Source organism: Suncus etruscus, chromosome 11, assembly GCF_024139225.1.
Source record: "Suncus etruscus isolate mSunEtr1 chromosome 11, mSunEtr1.pri.cur, whole genome shotgun sequence".
NCBI lineage: Eukaryota > Metazoa > Chordata > Mammalia > Eulipotyphla > Soricidae > Suncus > Suncus etruscus.
The window spans coordinates 17,399,285-17,424,442 of NC_064858.1; positions in this window are offsets into that span (position 1 = coordinate 17,399,285).

Consider the following 25,158-nt stretch of genomic DNA (forward strand, 5'->3'; position numbering starts at 1 on the left):
TTCGGCTTCTTCTATTGTTATATCATTTGCTGCAAAAAGCAAGATCAACTCATCTTAGCATGACCAATTTTGACCTTTGCTGGTATGGTTTCTCCTCAACTTCAGTGATCCTGTCCCTTCCTTTAACGTATTTTACCATATGCACATTTTATATTTTGCTAACCTGAGCAGGTCACTAAAACACTGGATGAAACTTCCGTCCTGTGCTGCAGTGCATCCAAATGCACCTACATGTGGAGCTCCACAAACTTGTTCAGGGAAACTTTGTTTACCAGGAAGATGTGGTCAGCAGTTCAGTGCATGAGTGCTTGTGGGCATGGGAGAAGCAGCTCAACCAATGGACTACATCATTTGCATGTAGGAGGCCTAGCATGACTTCTTCAGCACCACCTGAAGTGACCCTAAAGCATTGCCAATTGTGCCCCAAACCAAAACAAACAAACCAAATGATTTTCAAGGTTGAGAAGACAGCTCAAAGGGCTAGACTAGAGTATGCTTATCATATGGGAGCCCTAAGTACACTAAGCACTGGCAGTTGTAGCCCCTAAGTCAAAATTATAAAAAATTAAAAGTAAATTAATATTTATTAATAATATTTTTCTGGAACCTACAGGGTAGCAAGAATTCATAAGAAAAATACAAAATGTTATCATCTACATATTTCCTGACATCTGGGCCTAGACTACAAAGAAAGTGAGATAAGTTTTGTCCACATGAATAATTGATCATTTTCCTTAGAGAGATAAGTTGTCTATCAAAACACCTGAATTATTTCTTTTCTTAAGAATAAATTTAAGGGGCCGGTGAGGTGGCGCTAGAGGTAAGGTGTCTGCCTTGCAAGTGGTAGCATAGGACGGATCATGGTTTGATCCCGTGGTGTCCCATATGGTTCCCCCCAAGCCAGGAGCGATTTCTGAACGCATAGCTAGGAGTAACCCCTAAGCGTCAAACGGATGTGGCCCAAAAATCAAAAAATAATAATAATAACAACAACAATAATAATAAATTTAATGGACAAGTATTTTTAAAATACTTTAGAAAAAGAGGGCAGATTTATGATAAAACATACTAAGGTCTGGTTTATTCTCTATAATCCAAAACAAATAAACTGCCCAAATTGTGTCTAAGTTGTTTTCCAGTTTTAAGGCTGTATAATTACTTTATTTTGAGAAGCTTATTTTAAACAATATGTCAAAAATATGTTATATTTATCATATGAGGTAATTTTAAGTTTGAGAATCATTTGAGTCCAATTGTCAACCTTAGTATGAGTTAATAATTTATTTAAATTTTATGCTGTGAGTAGCGGACTGTGTCAAATGTAGTTTCAAAGTTTCCTTTCAAGACTACATAACTATATCTTTAACCCAGGGGTATTGATATTCCATCATACATAATAGCTGACACTAAAACCATTGACTTGTGGAACCAAACTACTTTGAGATCTTACAAAAAATTCAAAGAAAAATTAAGCCTGTAGAAAATCATTTTTTTTTTATTTTTGGGCCACACCCAGTAATGCTCAGGGGTTACTCTTGGCTATGTGCTCAGAAGTTGCTCCTGGCTTGGGGGACCATATGGGACACCGGGGGATCGAACCGCGGTCCGTCCAAGGCTAGCGCAGGCAAGGCAGACACCTTACCTTTAGTGCCACCGCCCGGCCCAGAAAATCATTTTTAATTAAGTAAATATATTGGCTTTTTTGTAAGAAATATTCCCTTATCGCTTTTCTCATTGTACAAATTAAGAATTCATACAAAACATGTTCTAATAAAAACTAATAAAATAATAATTAAGTCTAATTAAACACCCAAAGTAATTTTTATGTGTTAACTAGCATGCCTGACTCTCAGAATAAGATGTAAAAAGGGACTTTCAGTTTTTCCTTTTTCATTTGCAAAATGGGAATAATTATTTCTTAGTGCTTATAAAGATTTTAAAAATATATTAACTGGATCAATAAAATGGCATATCATATAGAAAAACCACCTTTCCTTATTTGTTTGTTTTGGGGGCACACCCAGATAGCCTCAAGGTTTATTTCTGGCTTTGCACTCAAGAATCATTCCTGGTGTTGCTCAGAGTTTCACATGAGATGCCAGGGATTGAATCCAGATTGGTCACATTCAAAGTAAAAGCCTTCCCAGCTATACTATCTCTATATAATCTCTTTGACCCATTTTAAATTCTGCTGAAGACATTATTGTATTTATAATCCAACATTCTTTACTTGACCTGCCATAACAAGAATTCAGTTGAATGAACACACACAATCTACACATTTATTCTATTTCCTCTTATTTAAGCACTTTGGCTAATTTGCCAATGATTTCAGTGTTCACACCACAAGAAAATTGCTCCACTTGTACTTCAAGCCAACACAGTGTTTCCCTGAAATGGGCAGAAAGCCAGTCACACACACTTAGTATTTTATTTTGTCAGGGTGTGAGTTACATCACAATTGTTCAAACTATATTTTGTTAACTGTGGAAAACAAATGTCTTCCTAGGCCTTCAGAAAAAGGAAGACATCAAACATCTGATCACTGTTATATGTCCTTGCCAAGAATTATAATGTGGATAGTTTGATGGAACATATCTTCTCCAACCTCTGCTCTCAATAACCACATTTTCTTTTTTTAGAAAAAGGCCATTTCCCCTCAAGGCAAAAAATAGCTTCTCTGGAATTTGTAAAGTTTCTAAAATCTGGAAAATGGAAAATCAGAGATGGATATACACGTGAAGACTTTGATCAGTGAATTGAAAACTGCTCCTTTTTGTAGAGCTTGACTATAGAGTAAACATTTTGCAAAATTTTCTTAACTGATTGAAGTTTATAAAAAGCTCTGAAGATCCTTTCTAGTTTTGGAAGTCACAAAAGAATTAGCCTAGAACTTCATGGAAATTAAGAGTCCTCTAAGTAGAAATAAGGACACCCCTCTTTTTTTTTAGTAGAGTGGAGGATATCTGAGTTTCATGAAAGTATATTTTAATTTATCAAGCAAGGACTGGAGAGAATACAAAGGTTGTCTCTTGCCTAGCATGCAGCTGTGGCTGTGACCCTTGTTCAAATCTCAGAACTACTTGTAGTCCCCCAACCACTACTAGGAATAATGAGCATAAAGACAGGTGGTGTTCTTGAGCACTGTAAGTGTGGTCAACCCAAAAATGTATATAAATTTATAAAGTAAGATGCAGAAAGTAAGATTATTAGATTAAGATATAAGTTAGGAATCCTATTTGTAGAATGATTGCATAATTATGTCATAGCCCAAACTACTTAACAAAATCTTCAGCTTGTTTCTGTAAAACAAGGTGCTACAGTTAATATCTATTATACTCCATTGCAGTTATATTGTTCTATTCATTTTCAATATTAGAAATACTTCCCATGATTTCTAGGTTAGCATGTCATCATGTTGAGAGATATTTCAAGCCATAGAGCACATGCCTAGTCTAAGCCCTGCATAGTCTGACATGGAAATACTGTACCATAGAAAATTTTCGTATAATTGTATAGGAATATATTCTTATAGATGGAGGGCCTGTACCATAGGACTGAGAGTCACTAATGTGCCTCTAGACATCTCATCAGCAATGCCTTCATGTTTTCAATACTAAGCATTATATTACCTACTATAACTTGAGCTCAAAATTGATTTTTTTCTTTTTTTTTTTTTTTTTTTTTTTTGGTTTTTGGGCCACACCCATTTGACACTCAGGGGTTACTCCTGGCTAAGCGCTCAGAAATTGCCCCTGGCTTGGGGGGACCATATGGGATGCCGGGGGATCGAACCACGGTCCTTCCTTGGCTAGCACTTGCAAGGCAGACACCTTACCTCCAGCGCCACCTACCCGGCCCCGAAAATTGATTTTTTTCTAAAGAGTGTGTTACTACAGCCTCATACATCTAAAGTGGTCTTGGAGTAATTGGAATTTATATAAGTAATGGGCAAATTAAAATACTTAATTTGTTATTACATCAATTGGGGAGAACGGAAATTGCTGTCAGTATCCTTTAAAGATTCTATAATATTCTACTAGTAGTACATAGAGGTAGATGTAGATTCTTTTTTGCTTTTGCTGTTTTCTATTTGGGGCCACTCCTAACTATAATTAGGGCTTACTCCTGGCTCTGTGCTCAGGGTTTATTCCTGGAGGTGACCAGAAACCATATGTGGTGCTTGGATTCAAACTCTGGTTGGCAGCATGTAAGGCAAAGTGCCTTTCCCACTCTACCATCTCTCCAGTCTCTCATACAATTATATAAAACTAAAAAACAGCAACATCACACCAAAAACAAATTACCAGAATATAAAAAATAACGTTTAATTTTATCTTCTTAGTATATTTTATAATCAGTGAAAATTAGGTGATTGTAGTAACAAAAATTGGAGAAAGATATCCAATCTAAACACAGGGATACAGAACTAGTGAATTACAATTATTTAACAGGTCACATTTCTAATTACCATCTTTTAAAAATTATATTTTAATTTCCAAAATAAAGATCCTACTTTTCTATTGTATTTGAATCCTCTTTGTTATTAAAATTTTTGATTTCTAATAATTGTTTTTATTTTGGAGGGTAACAGCCAATTGTGCTCAGATGCTACTCAGGTGGCATGGTGCTCAAGGATCACTCCAACTAGTGTTCAGAGACTATATGATGCTTAGAACAAAACCCAAACCTCCTGAATGCAAAGCATATGCTCAGTCCCTTTGAGATATCTCTAGAATCCTACTTTTTTTATTTTAAAGTTATGCTTTCCTTTATATTTATTCACATTATTAATTTTTTTTTTTTTTGGTTTTGGTTTTCGAGCTACACCCAGTGGTGCTCAGGAGTTACTCCTGGTTATGTGCTCAGATATCACTCCTGGCTTGGGCAACCAGATGGGACACCGTGGGATCAAACTGAAATCCATTCTGGTTCAGCCATGTGCAAAGCAAAAGCCTTACTGCTGTGCCACCACTCTGGCCCCACACATTATTAATTTTTAAAGAAATGCCTGTTTATTTTTATTCCTTCTCCCCTGTCCATCATTGTTGTTAATATTCTTACATTAACAGGAGTAGGGAAGGCTGGAGCTGGTGCAACCACAAGCTTGGATGTGGTGTCTTCACAAGTTTAGCTGTGATGCCAACCAATATTGAACCAGATATCAGGTCTTTGCACACTTGGCCACAGTGATCACTGAGAGTTGTTTTCCTTTAATTGTGGTACACACACAGATTCTCACCAGAAGTAAGAAACCTTCCTGGCTGAGGCCCTCAAACTTCTTTCCAATTGTAGTGTTGTGGTGTTTTTACAAGTACCTGACCACATTGAAAATTGCTTGCAGCTCCAGGCCTTACAGATAGAGTAACAGCCAGTCTCCAACAGAGCTGCCAAGATTTCTTTAGGTATATAGAAATAAATTTGAATTTATGATAAATGTTTGCATGCTAACTATTGTTATTTCTCTGAGCCTTAGCTTTTGCACTGTAATATAACCCTTTACCTATTTTAAGTATCCTCTGAAAATATTTTAGTGAATACATAATTATATCTTCTGAAATCATTCTTTAGCTATGCCCTATTTTTGGATGTTTTGGTTTTTTCCTAGATCTTTATATGAATGCAATATCTATTCTTATATTTTAAAGAATATTATTGATGAATACCTAACATAGTAAACTATAGAAAAATGTATAAGTTAGTAATATACTCACATATATACATATGGTATGTAAGTCAACTGTATTATGAACAACTTTGTAAACCATAATGTTTAAAGTTTAAAAATAGAAATAATATTAAGTATTTATTTAATCTTCAAGGTTGAAACTTATAATTTATAAAAAAATGGGAAAAAATTAACATCTGGAAACAATGAATAGGATCAAAGAAGCACTTAAAAGTTTGTTTTAGTCCAGAGAGAAAGTGCAGTGAGTAAGATGCTTGCAACTGACTCAGATTTGATCCCTAGCAACCCCATATGGTCTTCTGAGAAATATAGGAATGTCCATGAGCACAGGGCCAGGAATATACATCAAGTATACCACCCTGTTTAACCCTAAACAAATAATAAAAAAAGAGAAAGAGAGGAAGATGAAATAATTCAAGCAGGGTTATAGAAATAGTACAGCAGGTAAGGCTCTTGGTCTCTGGTCTCCAATTAGTCTCCACACCCCCAGTACTCTGATGTCAGAGACAGGAGTAATCCCTGAGGAAAGCCTGGTCTAACCCCAAAGCAAACAAAGTTAGATAGAAATCAGTGCTATAAAAGTCAAAATAAATGATTCAAAGAGCATAAAACCAGAAACTGTTGGTTTTTATTTTGTTTTTTTCTTATTTTAGAAACTGTAATATACAACAGTGCTAATGACAACATTTCATAAAGGTATTCATTGGTTTGGGATAATTTGGGGGGGTAGTTTTGGGGTCACACCAGCAGTGTTCAGGAGTGCTCTACACTCAGGGATCACTCCTTACTGTGCTCAGACCATTGAGGATGCCAGGGATCAAAACCTAGGTTGACTGCATGCAAATCAAGCATCCAACATTCTGTACTTTCTCTTTAACTCAGAACTGTTTTATGTTGGCATCTTTTGTGTGTGGGACCACTCCCAGAAGTACTCAGGAACTACTCCTGGTGGGTTAGGGGGACCTAACCCTACCGTTCTGCTATTGCTTAAGTCCTTTGTTTTTATTTTAAAAAAATTGGCAACAATTTATCTAGAGGAAAAAGAAAAAAATATTATATTAGAGATGAAGGGGGAGAGTTTGCTACAGACATCTCAGAAATGTAAAAGATCATTAAGTGGCTTCTATGAAAAACTACATTCCAATAATCTAGAGAACCTAGAAAAATAGATACATTTTTAGAATAATAAAATCTACCAAAACTAGGGGGTGATGTGGTGGCACAAGCCAAAGGGCATTTGTAACCTAGGACAGATCACAGTTCGATCCCCAGGCATCCCTTATGGTCCCACAAGCCAGGAGCGATTTCTGAGCACGTAGCCAAAAGTAATCCCTGAGCATCATTGGGTGTGGCCCAAAGACCAAAAAAAGAAAAAAAGAAAAGAAAACTCTCCCAAAATTGAATCAGGAAGGCACATGCCATCTGAATAGATAAATCAGAAGTAAGGAAATTGAGATAGTAATTAAAAAGTATCCCAAGAACAAATTCTAAGACCAAATGGCCTTACAAGTAAATTATATCAAAATTTCAAAGATTTATTCTCTATATTTTTCTAGTTCTTCAACCTAGGAATTTTTCCTAGGTTTCTATCAAGCTTATTTTATACCAATATGAATATGACCCTAAAATAAAAAAAAAAATTTCAAGGCAGAATCCCTTGTAGGCAGGATGCAAAGACTCAATAAAAATCTTAGTCAAATAATAGAACAAAAAATTACAGTCAAGTTGAGATAATTTTAGGCAGGAAAGGATGGTTCAATATGTGTAAATCACTTAAAGTAATGCACCATATCAACAAAAGAAATGTAAAAATAATATGATTACACAACTGATAGAGGTAAGTAAAGCTTTTATCAAGATTTAGTGATAAAACCTAATTATAAACCCTAATAAAATAGCTCTATCTTTCTGCTTGACAAGACATATCAATACTCAACCATGCATATTTCACTCTCAGCTTTGTTTGGATTATTTCCTGTAGTGACCCTCGCTCCACACCCACTTTTTCTGTGTGGAAATACCGTGTTGTGGCCATTACAACTAGAGCTCAAACAAGGACCTGAGAAGACCTTAAGGACAATTTACCCCTGGAGAAAAAATATGGCTGCTGTTCTTTGCTATACCCAGGTGGCCAACCACTTTTAAAGACCAACTATCTGGCCCATTATGATGGCTCTATTTAAACAATAAACAGCCACTTATCCTAAGGAGAGACCCACACAACTGCAGAAAGACACTTTAAGACGATGTCCTGAGTGAAATAAGTCAGAGGAAGAGAGATAGATGCAAAATAATCTCACTCATGTTTGCGGGTTTTATTTAAACACCTTGATTATATACGTGATTGTGTTTGGTTTCAGTCATGTAAAGACCACCCATCACTAGTGCAACATTCCCATCACCAATGTCCAAAATCTCCCTCCTCCTCACCCAACCCCCGCCTGTACTCTAGACAGGCTTTCTATAACCCTCATATGTTCTCATCAAGTGAGAGCTTGACTTCTTTCTTTTCTATCTGGATTCCCTTGATATCTTTTTCTTGCCTAATCGCTATAGCAAGTACTTCCAGTGCTATGTTGAATAGGAGTGGTGAGAGAAGACAGCCTTGTCTTGTGCAAGAATTTAGAGAGAACGCTCTTAGGTTTTATCCATTGAGAATAATATTTGCCACTGGCTTGTGGTAGATGGCCTTAACTATATTAAGAAAGGTTCCTTTCATTCCCATCTTCCTGAGAGTTTTGATCAAGAATGGGTGTTGGACCTTATCAAATGCTTTCTCTGCATCTATTGATATGATCGTGTGATTTTTATTATTCTTGTTGTTGATGTTATGTATTAAGTTGATAGATTTATGGATGTTAAACCATTCTTGCATTCCTGGGATGAAACCTACTTGATCATATTGGATGATTTTAATGAGGCATTGAATCCTATTTGCCAGGTTTTTGTTGAGGATCTTTGCTCTGCATTCATCAGCGATATTGGTCTGTAATTTTCTTTTTTCATAGCACCTCTGTCTGGTTTAGGTATCAAGGTGATGTTGGCTTCATAAAAGCTATTTGGAAGTGTTCCCGTTTTTTCAATTTCATGAAAGATACTTGCCAGGATTGGTAGAAGTTTCTCCTGAAAAGTTTGAAAGAATTCATTAGTGAATCATCTGGGCCTGGGCTTTTGTTTTTGGGCAGGTATTTGATTACCATTTTAATTTCATCAATAGTGTTTAGATATGCTACATCCTCTTCATTCAACAGTGGAAGACTATGAGAGTCCAAAAATTTATCCATTTCTTCCAGGTTCTTATTTTTAGTGGCATAGAGTTTCTCAAAATAATTTCTGATTACCCTTTGAATCTCTGCCATATCAGTAGTGATCTCTCCTTTTTCATTCCTAATACGAGTTATCAAGTTTCTCTCTCTCTTTGTTAGTTTTGCCAGTGGTCTATCAATTTTGTTTACTTTTTCTTTTTTTTTTAATTTTTTTAATTTTTTTATTTTGAATTATGAGAACAAAAGATGCAAAGAAAGAGGATAAGGTAAAGTTACAGTGGAAGGACAATCACCCATAACATAATTCTCAAAAGAAGTTCCCTTGCTGATATCTTAACTTTGAACTTTCAGCAAAAGAACGTTAAGATAAAATAAAACAGAATCCATGTGCGATTATTTTGTCCCTCAAGTCCCCAGATTGTAGCACATTATAATATTTCTTAACAGCACACAAGGCAATCTAAAGCCATCAAACTTACGTAACTCCTTTAACATTAGAGGCATAGTATCTTTTACATTTCCATGTACATGAATATTAGCTTAAGTTAACCTCAAATTTTAAGTGGGTGCGTTTTAAGGATTAGAGTCAAAGGAGCACAGTAAAAACGGTGTTAGAGTGGCAGTTGTTGTTTGCAGAGGCCCACCAAAATATGAGAGGCATGGAAAGGAATAACCTTGGCCTAAATACAAAGAGATCCTACCCCTGAAGTTTCCTGGCATAAGACCAGCTCTAGGCTTCAGGCAAGTTATCGTCCGATCCAAGACATTGTCCGTAGTGCCAAGACACTTTTCACACAGTCTCTGTTGTTGGTATCATGTTTCTGTATTAAAGATTCTGGAATCTGCATGTCCTACATTGAAGTCATGATGTGGAGTGTCTTCTCGTTTCACCTCACCATGAAAGGGCAATGCAGGAAGCCCTTTCCTGTAAGCAGGTTGTTGTTTTTAAGTCTTCTCAGTGTTAAGGGAAGTCTCTTTTGAGCAGGACGATGTCTGAGCAGTGGTAGGGTCTTCCGTGGTAGAGGATTGCTTCCAGGTGATGTTATAGACAAACCTCACAATTAAGGGGCAATGCAGCAAGCCCTGTCCAGTAAGCAGGTCATTGTTCTTGTTGTCTTCTCAGTGTTAAGGGGTGTTTCTTTTGAGTAGATAGATGTCAGAGCATCTGTAGGGTCTTCCCTGGTACAGGAATGCCACCAGGTGATGTTATATACAACCTTGGATGTTTTGTAAATGTCTTCTGTAGATCAAGGGGTGAATGGAGAATGCCCATTCTTCTGAGGCCTGTGCCTGGTCTTTATGTCAATGTTCAGGGTGTAAGGTCTCATTGTACTACAAGATTTGTGTGTTCCCATCTCTATTAGATAAGAACCTATTAGTATGTATAGTATTTTCCCTTTTTGGTGTGCCTAAGCAAACAAGAAATAAAGCCACGTGGTGCTATCAGATATATGGGGGCGTAAGAATATTTCCAACAAGACCCATGACTTGGTTCAAACATAAGTATTAACTGAGGGATTCTTTCATACCAAATTCTATATTGAGCAGTTCACAAAGAGAAGATAAAAAACATGAGGGGGGGGATCATCACTGTATAAGAAAATATTCAGCAAAAGTTTATAGATGTCAAAGAAAACACCCATAAAATGTTGAAAACATATAAGTGTCTTTTTTATGCCTTTTAAAATAGTTGGGTGGGCCGGAGAGATAGCATGGAGGTAAGGCGTTTGCCTTTCATGCAGGAGGTCATCGGTTCGAATCCCGGCGTCCCATATGGTCCCCCGTGCCTGCCAGGAGCAATTTCTGAGCCTGGAGCCAGGAATAACCCCTGAGCACTGCCGGGTGTGACCCAAAAAAACCAAAAAAAAAAAAAAAATAGTTGGGTGAGTGTTAACTCCAGGGCACCACTTTGGTCTGTGACTTAGGACTCTACAGTACTTAAGTTAGAAAGGGTAAATGAGGAGTAATGATGATAGGAATTAAAGAAGTTAAAGAGAAATATGAACTTATGAAGGGGTATGCAAAAGGGCAGAGTACAAAATGGACATTCTGCATACATAAAAACATAATTCAATGATAGTGAGTACTATTAATGTTTCTTGTGTGAGTACTATTAATGTTTCTTGTGTGAGTACTATTAATGTTTCTTGTGTGAGTACTATTAATGTTTCTTGTGTGAGTACTATTAATGTTTCTTGTGTGAGTACTATTAATGTTTCTTGTGTGAGTACTATTAATGTTTCTGAAAATATACACTGGACAGAGATTACTAGTGACTTCAAGAAGCTGGGAGGCCAGAAGTTCAGAGCCCCACCCAGACCCTCCCTAAGGAGCTGAATGGATAATGGGGGAAAGCCTAGGGTACCTTCAAGCTCCACCAAGGGACGCAACTCACTGGCTTGCCCAGGCATGTGGCCCGGGAAAGCCCTGGAGATCTGGCTCAAGGCGGTAGAGGGGTGCTGGGGTTACCCAAGTCCCGCACTCCCACTAGGCCTGGTTAAGAAGACCTCCAGCATGGCGGGGGCCTGCCAAACCTCCTCCTGCTAGACTCCCAGCTCCAAGAAAATTGTTTACTTTTTCAAAGAAACTTCTGCTTTCGTTGATCTTTCGGATTGTTTTTTGTGTTTCCACTTCATTGATTTCTGCTCTCGGCTTTGTTATTTCCTTCTGTCTCCCTATTTTTGGTTCTTTTTGTTGAGCACTTTCTAATTCTATGAGCTGCATCATCAAGCTATTCAGGTAGGCCCCTTCTTGCTTCCTGATATGTGCTTGCAAAGCTATAAATTTTCCTCTCACTACTGCTTTTGCTGTGTCCCATAAGTTCTGATAGTTTGTCTTTATTATCATTTGTTTCCAGGAAAGTTTTGATTTCCTCTTTGATTTTATCTCAGACCCACTGGTTATTCAGTATAAGGCTGTTTAACTTCCAGGTGGTAAAGTTTTTCTTATGTGTCCCTTTGGAATTCACATATAATTCAGAGCCTTGTGGTCAGCAAAGGTAGCCTGCAAAATTTTTATCTTCTTGATATTATGGAGGTCTGTTTTATGTGCCAGCATGTAGTCTATCCTGGAGAATGTCCCATGTACATTGGAGAAAAATATGTATCCAGGTTTCTGGGGATGGAGTGTCCTATATACAGACCTCTTTCTTCCATTTCTCTTCTCTGGTCTAGTATATTCTTGTTGGGTTTCAGTCTGATTGACCTATCCAGTGTTGACAAAGCCATTTGAGGTCCCCCACAATTATTGTGTTGTTATTGATATTATTTTTCAGATTTATCAACAATTGTATTAAATATTTTGCTGGCCCCTCATTCAGTGCATATATGTTTAGGAGAGTGATTTCTTCCTGCTGTACATATCCCTTGGTTAATACAAAATGTCCATCTTTGTCCCTTACAACTTTCCTGAGTATAAAGTTTGCATCATCTGATATTAGTATGGCCACTCCAGCTTTTTTATGGGTGTTGTTTGCTTGGATGATTTTCCTCCAGCCTTTTATTTTGAGTCGATGTTTGTTCTGACTATTCAGGTGCATTTCTTGTAGGCAGCAGAATGCTGGATTGAGTTTTTTGATCCATTTAGCCATTCTGTGTCTCTTAACTGCTGCATTTAGTCCATTGACATTGAGAGAAAGAATTGTCCTGGGATTTAATGCCATCTTTATATTGAAATTTGGTGTATCTTTTGGTCAGTCTTGTCTTAAATCAGGTCTTTTAGTTTTTCTCTTGGGTTTTAAGAAAAACAAAAGAAATTTTTGCAATAATTCTCAGAGACAAAAAAGATGAGGGCTGGAAGGTACAGCTCACTACATGAAGCTCACCACCAAGACTGATGAGTGCTGTTAGAGAAATAACTACACTGAGAACTATCCAACAATGTGAATGAATGAGGGAAGTAGAAAACCTGTCTCGAGTACAGATGTGGGTGGAGTGGGGAGGAGGAAGATTTGGGACATTGATGGTAGGAATGCTCCACTGGCGAAAGGGGGGTGTTCTTTATATGACTGAAATCATACAACTACAATCATATTTGTCATCACGGTGTTTAAATAAAGATAAAAACTAAAGCTTAAAAGAAGAAGATGTACAGACTCAAAAATCAGTTGATTCATCTATGGGAGTAAAGAGGGGGCTGGAGAGATAGCACAGCTGTAGGGCTTTTTCCTTGCAGCAGCCAAACCAAATGCACCCTGATTAGAATCCCAACATCCCATATGGTCCCTCGAGCCCGCCAGAAACAATTTCTGAGTGCAGACCCAGTAGTGAGCCCTGAGAGCTACTGGATGTGACCCCAAAACCAAAACCAAAACACACACACACCCCAATAAAGAAATAATCTCCTCGTTCAAGGATATACGTATATTTCTACAGATGCCAGCCCCACCAAGAAACTCGGGTCCCACTATGCCTTGTCAGAAATAGAATCCTCCAGGCTGAGGTGTTCCTGCTCCTCCCCAAATTCAACATGAAATACTCAAGAGGCAGAGAAAAGGAAACCAGTTGCAATCCCAACAGATAAACAGAACAACAAGACAACATATTACATTGAGACAGAGATTACAGGAATTAGGAGTGACCTGATTTAGAATTTCATTTCTGTTTTTGAGAAAACTGGTCTAGCTCTTAATTGAGGAATTTAGGAAACACTTGTTATATGAACTCAATATTATAGTGCCTCTGTAATGCTTCATTATTAGATTATTTTAACTGAAACCACTACCAGGATAATCTTAACAGGTCAAATTTATTGGGATCTAAATGTAAAGTGGCAGAAAAATTTGGCAAAATCATGAAAGCTCTGTGCACAGCACAGAAATATCAACCCAAAAGACTTTAAGATATTAGGCTGGTCTGATGGCAGTAGTTTATAAGAACATATTAATATTAGTATCACAAAAGTTGGTATATAACCCCCCACTGCTCAATTTGACTGGCTTTAAAAAATAAATAAATAAATAAATAAAAATTTTAAAAATATATTATTGGGAAGATCAATGACCAATTTGTAGGGCACAACCAAACAATATTCACATGAAGTACTATTTCTAATAAATGGTCTCCAAGAAGACCTAAATAAAGCTGATAGGCAGAAAAGACATAAAGAGGAAAATAATGAACATCTTGATGATTTAAAATCTGTGAGCATGCTTGGCAGAGATACAAGAAGTTCAATGAGTCTATTATTATTACACTTTTTCAAGGCCAGTTCAAACCATAGTCAAGTACCTCACCTATCACAAAGTCTTTGACATTTGAAACTTTCATGCATCTATCTTTGCCATTAGCACCCACAGTATACACTACAGAATTGTCTCACCTTTTTTTCCAAAGAAGAAAAACAGACAGACAATAACAAGACAATAACATTATTTCAGTCAATGCAGAGAGTGGCAGGATTCTCTAAAAATGATAGAAATTTGGAAATTACCACTTGTGCTTTGAATACATCTGAAACACTTTTTCTCTGAGGGCAAGCCGAAGAAAATTTACAGGCCTATGTAGACTTCCCCTTAGAAAACCTTGACCTAAGGCCAGTGTGGTGGCGCCAGAGGTAAGGTGTCTGCCTTGCCAGCACTAGCCTAGGACGGACCACGGTTCGATCCCCCGGCATCCCATATGGTCCCCCAAGCCAGGAGCGACTTCTTTTTTTTTTCAATTTTTTTTATTTAAACAACTTTATTTCATACATAATTGTGTTTGGGTTTCAGTCATGTAAAGAACACAACCCATCACCAATGCAACATTCCCATCACCAATGTCCCAAATCTCCTGAGCGCATAGCCAGAGTAACCCCTGAGCGTCACCAGGTGTGGCCCAAAAACTAAAAAAAAAAAAAAAAAGGAAAAAGAAAAAGAAAACCTTGACTTGTTACTGTATATTAATGATACTAAGAACAACTCTGAAAAATACACTTATTTTTTGTTTGGGACCATTATGGTGAAATAGAAAAAGGACACTGCATGGCCTATTGTAAAAATGCAGCAAGGCATCACTGGTTTAAGCTTGATGATCACGAAGTCCTGATACCTCCACCTCCTCTGTGAAATCTTCATCAGCTTATATTCTCTTTTATACTTCAATGGGACCTATAGCAATGGATACAGATGTATAAAATAAAGCAGATGTTCAGCTAACTGCCTTTCATAGAAGTTCAATAATGTTCTAATAATGTTTGCCCACAGAAATCTCTGTGAAAGGGATTTGGATGTCATGGACTCCAATTACTGTGCTCACTAAAAAATGTTTTAGCAACTTAATTTCAGACTGATATGTTGGCAATAACTTTTCAATGTTTTTGTTCACAGAGGTCTATAAACAAAAATGTTGGATGCCCTAGATACACATTATGGTGCTCTATATTTTAAACCCTTATTACAGTGCTCATTATAAAAATGTCTTAACAAATTATGTCAGATCATTTTCAAATTTATTATGTCTGAAAAATATTCAAATATTTTGCCATAGTTATCTATGAAAAAGGAACTTAGATGCTATACTTATTATATTGCTTATTATAAGAATGTTTTGGCAACCTATTTTCAATTTAAGCATGTCTTCAATCATGTACTAATGATTTTGTTTACAGAATTCTACAGGAAAGGGAGATGAGCTAGACCCATAATACGATGCTCTATGATCAGACTCTTGTTACAGTGATCAACATAAAATTGTTTAGCACATTTTGGAAAAAAAACTGTTGTTATATGCTGAAGACATCATATGGAAAACTTGATTGGTTTTAAACATGATGTATGTATAATCTAGCCTATGACACTTTTTACAGTCAAGTTTAAACTTTCCTCGCCACCTTATTTGCCAGCTTTATATTTATGAAGCACTTTGGCCCATTTCTATTTACCATCCTTGATGGGTCAGTCTCACAGCTGTACCATATTGATCAATCTACTATGTATATGTGGGGTAGCCATCTTTATGTTAGTTTAAGATTCATATGGGTCATATATAATGTCTATGTTGCACACAGTTCTTCTACCTTCACCCTCCCTCACCTGAAACTTTGAAAAACCTTTTTTATCGTTTCTTCATGCTCAATTATTCCAGATTTATTGTCCTCCCTATTTTACCCCTTTTCCTCGATAGCTCAATACCCTTTGTGCGCAGGAATCCCACGTTACTATCACATGCCTGCACCCTTCCACACTCCTTCATACTCTCACCACTGTTGACTGTTTCTCATACCAGAACTGCCTTCATGAGTAGGCCTTGGCTCAGGTACAGATCTCAGCCTGTAACTCTACACAGCAGGACATTTCCACCAACTCCTTTACTGTCATCAACTAACAGAGTTTAATCAGTATTACGGACTCTACCTTGGACTTATTCAATAAATCAGGGGTATGTATATGTGTATTTCATCATGTGCATTTCTTTATCTGGAGAAGAATATTGCTCCTTTGAGTTTGTTTAGCAGAAAATGGGAGATATGTGTATGCTTTTAGGTATTTCTTGGAAAACCATATTTCTTGTTCCTCCATATCAAAAATTATAGAAAATGACATCAACTGAGGAATAGATATTACAACTTAGATAGGTTACAACCTAGTTCTCCGGTGCCCCAATAGTACTTTGTGGCATCATCCTTTTCTTTATGCATAGACCCAGTAAAATGGGGAAATTCTATGTAAGACAAGAGTTTCTGTCTATTAGGGATAGAAACTCCAAAATTTATATGATGCAGGTGGGCCTTTTCCCCCTGAATATTTGTCATATTGACTTGATTTAAGCTTCAGTTGCTCTGATATCAGCTGCAGAGTTTGGGTTCCATCACCAAACCAAGGATAAGTTTTGTGCCACTCTGACAGCAAGGAATTCAGGGACAAGCTTTGAGCCACCCTGGAAATTAATTGCAAACTGTGCATCCTTTGTAATGCCCTGGCAACAACTTGCAATTCTAGTATGCTTCATGACCTCCTGGCAATGATTTGTAAACATGGGCATTCTTTGTGATGCCCTGGCAAAGACATGGAACTGTGAGAGCCCAAGGACTCTAGTATTATGCCTAAAATGGCAGTTGCCATGAGAACTTTTCTCGGGACCTAGAAGAAAGACTCTAGTATTAAGCAAAACTTAGACTGTCTGAAGCCTACAGTTGGAATGTATGACCAAATACTTCTTGGAAAAAGCTACCCTGCCTCTACCTAGGCTTAAAGATTTTTTATTTTTCTTTCTCCAGATTTTATCATGACTATGCAAAATAACATCCAAAATAACTTTTATGGTTCCTTTTTGAGGATTCTCTTCCAAACCCCCATCCCATGTTCTAAAACTCTACTTTGGAACATTAACTATTATCTGATTTATTTCATATTTTATGTTTTTCAGTCAACAAAAAAGGGTGAATTATTGGTCTAAAACTTATAATTTGGTTCCACCCAAAACAAAAATCATCCCTGGTTTTTTTTTTTTGGTTTTTGGGCCACACCCGGTGACGCTCAGGGGTTACTCCTGGCTATGCGCTCAGAAGTCGCTCCTGGCTTGGGGGACCATATGGGACGCCGGGGGATCGAACCGCGGTCCGTCTCCTAGGCTAGCGCAGGTAAGGCAGGCACCTTACCTCCAGCGCCACCGCCCGGCCCCATCCCTGGTTTTTTATATCTGTTTGTTTACTACTTACTACATTTTACCTAAAATGAAGATTTTCCTGACTTAGCATGTATCAAGTAAACCTGAGTGAGACTAGCTCAGGATAGGCCTTCTGTCCTTACTCTGCCTGAACTTGGTCTCTGTACTCAATAAAAACTGCAGTCTGGCAAGCAGCTCTCTCAGTCTGATGAGACAGATTGCTACTCAGCCTTGTATACTTTACTCAAAACAAACAAAGAAACAAACTAAACTAAACTAAAAACAAAAAAATAAGGGGACCAAAGTGATAGCATAGCGGTAGTTGTTTGCCTTCCACACTGCCAACCTGGGACGAACCTGGGTTCGATCCCCGGCATTCCATATGATCCCCCAAGCCTGCCAGGAGTGTTTTCTGAGTGCCAGGAGTAACCTTTAAGCACTTCGGCTGTAGCTCCAAAAACAAAAACAAAAACAAAACAAAACAACTAATAAAATAGAGATAGAAGGAACATACAACATCAATAGCAACCAACAAAATCAATCCATAACAAATATATGTTGCATTTTTTATGAAAAAAATGAGCCGGGAGAAATTAAAAAGACAAATCCAGTTAATATAGTGCAAAAAATCAAATAAATATCTAGAAATTAATATAACAAAGGAGATGAAGACTTATACATCAAAAAACTATAAACCACTTTTGAAACATAGAAAGTGTGAAAAATCTCTCATGTTAGTAGATCAGAAGATTTAACATTGTCAAACTGACTATCCTACCCAGAGTATTATAGAGATTCAATTCACTCCCATCAAAATATCAACAGTGTTCTTCAAGGACTTAGAACAAGAGTTACTAATTTGTATGTAATTCTAAAGCTCTCCTAATAACCAAAGCAATTCTGAGAAATTTAAAAAAAAAAAGGAAGGTATCATCTTCCCTGATTTCATCAAATTCTCTGATTTTAAATTATACTATTAAGTTACAGTAATCAAAATGATATTGTGTGGTTCAAGGGCTCTCAGACCAATAGAATACAATTGGTAACTCACAGATAAATAAACCCTCAGATTTATGAAGAATTACTTTATGATAAAGAATACGGGTAAATTAAGAGAAGTAAGAAAAACCTCTTAAACAGGGTTGGGAAACTAGGCAGTCACATGCAAAAAATAAACTAGATCAGTATTTTATATCATATACAAAAAGTTAGTGAATTCAAGGTCTTGAAACCAGAAAAGAATTTATTGAATATATTGAGAAAAGCAAAGAACTCTGGAGCACAGAGGCCACAGATGTACATTTAATTATTTTCCTCCATCACCAAATACAACAAACACTAAAATAAATTTAAAAAGCAAGCTAAAAAGATAGAAAGTTAGATGAAAAAATAAAGAATATTATTTGAGGTCCTGATTTTTATATAATTAATTTATTACAGCATTGTGGTTATGAAATTATTTATGATTATCAGTCATACAATATACACCACCCATTACCAGTGCACATTTCCTGCCAACAGTGTCTCAGTTTCCCTCCCATCCTCTCCCACTCTCCTCCATGTCTGCCTCTGGGGCAGGTATTTTACTCCCCAAGGGATCCCTCTTTCCCTCTCCCTCTCCCTCTCCTTAAATATTCCTACAGTGTTGTATATAGATAACATTAAAGAAATGTTATTAAAATATAAAAATTACATAGTAATTCTTTTAAGCAGTTTTCCAGTTACAACGTCTGTCAAATAAAACTTTGTTTTTAATTTATAGTGAGAACTGAGGAATAACTCAAAGAACTAAATAATATACATGGCATGTCAAGGACACTACATTTGATCTGTTACCACATACTCTCCTAAGCACCATTGATTTTAGTTATAGTGGCCCTAGGCACCACTGGAGAGACCTCTCTCAAAAATAAACCAACAGGGGCCGGAGAGATAGCATGGAGGTAAGGCATTTGCCTTGCATGCAGAAGGACAGTGGTTTGAATCCCGGCACCCCAAATGGTCCCCGAGCCTGCCAGGAGTGATTTCTGAGCATAGAGCCAGGAGTAACCTCTAAGCGCTGCTGGGTGTAACCCAAAATAAAAAAATAAAAAATAAATAAACCTAAGACTTCAGTTACAGACTATTTTCTTAAAGTAACATTTGTTACACACATAATATGCTAAAAAAAAAAACTCAGAAAATTACACTATTTTAAATGGTTTCAAAATCTCTAAGAAAAATTTTACAGAGGTCAACATACATATGCATAATATAGTCTTTTTTATTTTGCATGATGTTAAATTATAATTACTTAAAACAATATTGTGACCATACCTTTTAAATAATCTAGGGACTTAACCTAGATTATATTTTTAACCTCAGTAATTGTAAGCATAGATTGGATTTATGAAATAGAAAGAGGCTATGACCTTAGCTGGAACTAACTAGCAGAGTGGAAGAGTTAGCTAAAAGTAATTTGAGTTCTCCTTTCAAGCTCAGAAAGAAAATAACCATTTAATGATTTTGTGACATCCTAGAAGAGAACACTTAGAAACAGATACATCAAGAAAAGTTGTTATAAATAGTTAAAATCTCTTTCCAATGCCATTTAAATATCATCACTAAGCCTAAGAAACAAAACATTATTGGTTCTGGACATAATAAAATAAATTATACTATTTATTATATGTGTATATAGCCTGTTGAATGTGTTCATAAATGAGATAAAATGCTTTCTCAATCATAATAAGAGAATATATATGTTATATATAAGTTATATAAACCTGTTAGATATATAATGGGGCCAGAGAAATAGCACAGTGGTAAGGCATTTGTCTTGCACACAGCCAACACAGGACAGATCCTGGTTTGATTTCCAGCATCCCATATGGTCACCCGAGCATGCTAGGGTGATTGCTGAGTGCAGACCAGGAGTAAGCCCTGAGCACCATCGGGTGTGACCCCAAAACAAAATAAACAAATAAACAAACCTGTTATATATAAAGTTTGTATGTATGTAAAACTTGATGCTTCATCAACAGAATTAAGCTTACCATGATAGGAGATGGGTAAATTTGGGGTGTGATCATACCCAAATGGAGAGTTCAGAATTGAAATATAGTATATATAAAACTCTATGAACAGTGTTGTAAATAATGGTGTCTAAAGTAAAAAAAGGGAAATGGAAAAATAAAAATATTTCAAGGCTAAAATTTGAGAGCCAGTCAATGGAGTAAGGAGACTGAGTAAATCCTTCAATTGAGCTGTGATTCTGAAAATTCTATATCATGTTAGCATGATATTTTTTAGCAAATCTAGTTTATAATGATCAATGAGTTAAAGTCCAAGAGGAAGAAAAGACTTTTTACAATCAGAAAATCTCACATATCAAAAGAAATCTTTGTAACACAGCAATGAAATTAGCAAATCATAAGCAATGACATTATATATCATTCCAAGGATATTAAGTCCTTAATAAAGTGATAGCATTAAACTTAAAAGTCAATTCTGAGAAAATAAATTTTGTTTTTATTTATCCCCTATGTAGTGTTCTATATCTAAAACAATATAACAGCAGTGGCCTTATTTATAAAATCATAACAATATGTTAATAAATTTAACTTTGCAAGTTCTTTTGTTGTTGTTGTTGTTGTTGTTGTTTTGGCCACACCTGGTGATGCTCAGGGATTACTCCTGGCTATGAGCTCAGAAATTGTTTCTGGCTTGGGGGACCATATGGGACACTGGGGGATCAAACCGTGGTCCGTCCTAGGCTAGCATGGGCAAGGCAGATGCCTTACTGCTTGCGCCACCACTCTGGGCCTATTTTGCAAGTTTTTAATGGTTAATAAATATAATAATATTAGTAATAGTAAACAGATAATTAAGCAGGTTATTTTTAATATCAACAGAGTTAGGTTTTATATTTTGGGGCCATTCCTGGGAACACTAGGAGGAATACACCTAACTTCATTCCTTTCATAAGAGATAAAGGGATCACTTGGTGCCAGTGATAGATAACTCCAGGCTTAGAGCATGCAGAGCATGCACTCTACCCCTTTGACTTTTCTCCCTGATGCAGGATTAAGTTTCTTTATTTAAACCAAATTTCATTGATTTACCATTGGCATGATAAAATTGGGGGCCAGAGTGATAGCACAGCGGTAGGGCATTTTTCTTGCATACTGCCTACCCTGGACAGACCTAGGTTCGAACCCTGGCATCCCATACAGTCTCCTGAGCTTTCTAGGAACAGAACTGAGTGCAGAACCAGGAGTAACCCCTGAGTGCTGCCTGGTGTGGCCCAACCTCTTCCAATATATATAAATGGTATAAGGATCAGGCTTCTATATGTGCAAATGTCTGTTTCACACACCTACTATCAAAGTTCTAGAATCAGCAATCTATCCAACTGACTCATATGAGACCCCCCTCACTTCTCATCCATTCTACCCACCTCTCATTCATCCCTCATTCTACCTCATTATCTCTTCTTCCCTCTAATAACACCCACACTTTTCACTGAATATAAGGATTGTTTTTGTCAACTTTTACAAATTCTTTTGCTTTAGTTAATTATAATCTACATATAAGTAAAATCATCCATTCTTTCACTTCCTGACATTTTATTTAGTATAATCATATCTAATTCCATTTATGCTTTCACAAAAATGAATAAATTTGTGTCTTCAAATAAGTATTCCATCTCACATATGACTGCCTTCAGTACATAATAATTTATTAATGGGCATTTGTGTTTTTTCACATTTTGAATAATGTGATTGACACTACTACAGATATAGTCTAGTCTTTAAAATTAGTGTTTCTGCTGATCAAACACAAGAAACAAGCATAAATAATAGTCCTATAATAAAATATAAAGCTTCTGTGCTTTAAAAGAAACAATAATTAGTATACAAAGACTAGACTATTCACAGAATCAGAGAGATTTTTTCCCCAACACTCATGCAACACAGGATTAATTTCCAAGATATACAATTCACTATTAGATCTGAACAAGAAAAATATCCAACCCATCAAAAAATGGAAAATAGAGATGAAACAGAAACTTGCTCAAAGAAGAAATATAAATGGTGAGAGGCACATGAAAATAATACTCCAGGGCTGAAGAGATAAATGTAGACATGGAGAGTAATAGGTTGAGTGAAATGAGTGAGCAGGAGAAGGACTAACATGGCATGATAGCACTCATTTGTGGGATATTAAAAAATATGGTCGAAGAATAATACCCTAAGATAATAAAGAAAAGAGAGCCAGAGTGATTGATCATGGTAGGAAGCTTGCCAAAAAGGGGTCAGAGTAGTGCAGTTAGGAGAGAGAAGGGGCCATTATGACAATGATTATTGGAAATGATCACTGTAAACAAGAACTGAGTGCTAAAGGAGATAAAGTAATATGCATGATACTATTCAAAGCTAGAAGAGAATGTAAGTTTGGAATTAAATGCTTTTTCACTTCTGTGCTGACTGCTATTGCTGACAGGCCTGAAACCTAAGGATGTACTACCGAAGATAAAAATGGGGCAATATATTCCAGGAACTGGCCTTGCACAAGAACCAGGACATTCATATGAGATTATAGCACTCTGATGAGCAACCAAAACCAAGCCTCGTGGTCAGCCTTCTGCTGGGCAACCACAGCCAAGTTCGTGGTGCAATGAAATTCCCTCAAGGGCCAATAAAAGGTGCCTGAGAGCTCAATAAAGGGCTGTTTCCTGACAAGGGGCCACGCCAGCATACTGGTAATAATAAAACTCCCTATCTATTGCAATGTTGTTCATCTACTCTGTTCTTTGTATGACAGATTTTGAGTCCAGAGCTAATAATACCCTTTCAGCAACAGTATTGCAAACCACAATGTCTAAAAGGAAAGAAATATAAGAGAAAGAAAGAAAGAAAAAGAGTTAAGCTAGGTGGAAGGAGGGCGGGAGGGTAAGTGGGGGCATTAGTCACAGAAAATGTGCACTGGTGAAGAGATGGGTCTTGTAACCCTGAAATTCAACCATCAACAACACTATAACTGTGTGTATTAGGATGAGAATAAAATTTACAAATAATAAAATAATTTTTTTATATTTTTCAGATTAATAACCAGGTGTTGGAGTAACCGATTATTACATTATTCAGGATAATTCTTTGCTTGTGCTTGTCCCTCATGGATAGGAAGTACCTCTCTGGATTGGCCCCCTTGCCCTACCTGTTCTCCCCCCATAGGACTGTCCTACTCTTTTCAATAAAGATCTCGGATCAGAGAAATTTATTTTGGTTTTGGTCCCACAGCTAACCTAACTTCCTGCTGGTACCTTTTCTCTGCTTGTAGATAGCTTATGGAGGAAGTTTCTGAACCTGTTTTTTGTTTGTTTAGTTGTTTGGTTGGTTTGGAGCCACTCCTTTCTGTGCTCAGAAATAGCTCCTGGCGGGCTCGAGGGATCATATGGATGCTGGGGATCTAACGCAGGTCCATCCTGGGTTGACCATGTGCAAGGCAAATGCCTTACCGCTGTGCTATTGCTCTGGTCTCATGAACCTATTTTGTCTCCCTAACCTTATGTGGATTTATTTCCTAAGTCGTCATTGCTGCCTGACCCACATTCCCCAATACCACGGAATTGGGGTACGAGGCCTCCACTATACCAAGAATGAGCTGCTTTAATATACAAAATGCCACTTTTAGTTTATTGGGGATTTTGTCTTTTGAGCTACACCCAACTCTGTTCAGGGATTACTCCTGGCTCTGTGCGCGGTATTACTCCTAGTATGATCGGGCAGCCATATGTGGTACCAAGGACAGACCTGTTTGATCACGTGTAAGGTGTATACCTTGCCCCATATACTATCTCTATGGCCCACTCCATTTTTAGGTTTTATAAGAAATCTTCATACTATTGTCTGCATAATTTGCATCCATATTTATTTCTCCTTACAGTGTTCAAGAGGAGTAATCCTTGAATACCACCGGTGTGACCCATAAAACAAATAAACAAAAATTCAACCACCAAACCCCTCCTCCCACTCACAATGAGCTTATGCGGCCTCTCTTGGTGAGCCTTGTGGAAAATGAGGTAAAACAGGACTCTCAACCCTTCTGTAAAGGAAACTCCCTCCCTCTTTCAGTATCTCTTATCTTCCCACACTAAACATAGTCAAAGAGACTCCTGACATCTATACTCACCAGTGATTCTCGGTGGTTGATGCCAGGAATCAAATGAAGGCATCCTGCATTGTAAGGCTAATCCCTTAACTTTATATTAGCTCTCTGGACCCTAAAATCCCTTTTCAATGGCAATGTGCATTATAGTGCGTTTTTCTGTTCTTTTTTTTTTTTTTTTTAACTACGTAATTCAGAAACAACCAAGATGGAAGAGATTCAGAGACAATATACTTGGAGAGAAGTATGAACTTCCATGTTCTCTTCCTCAACTTTGATGTTTCACCCATCTGGGAGCTCATATGTTTTATTATATGCATTTATATGCTAGTCATGTGTATTTGTTTAAGACTAATGAACAAGACCAGAGCAAGAGTACAGCTGGAAGTGTGTGCCTTGCATGCAGCCAACCAGGGTTTGATCAGCAACATTCCATATGGTCTCCCAAGCCTGCCAAGTAATATCTGAG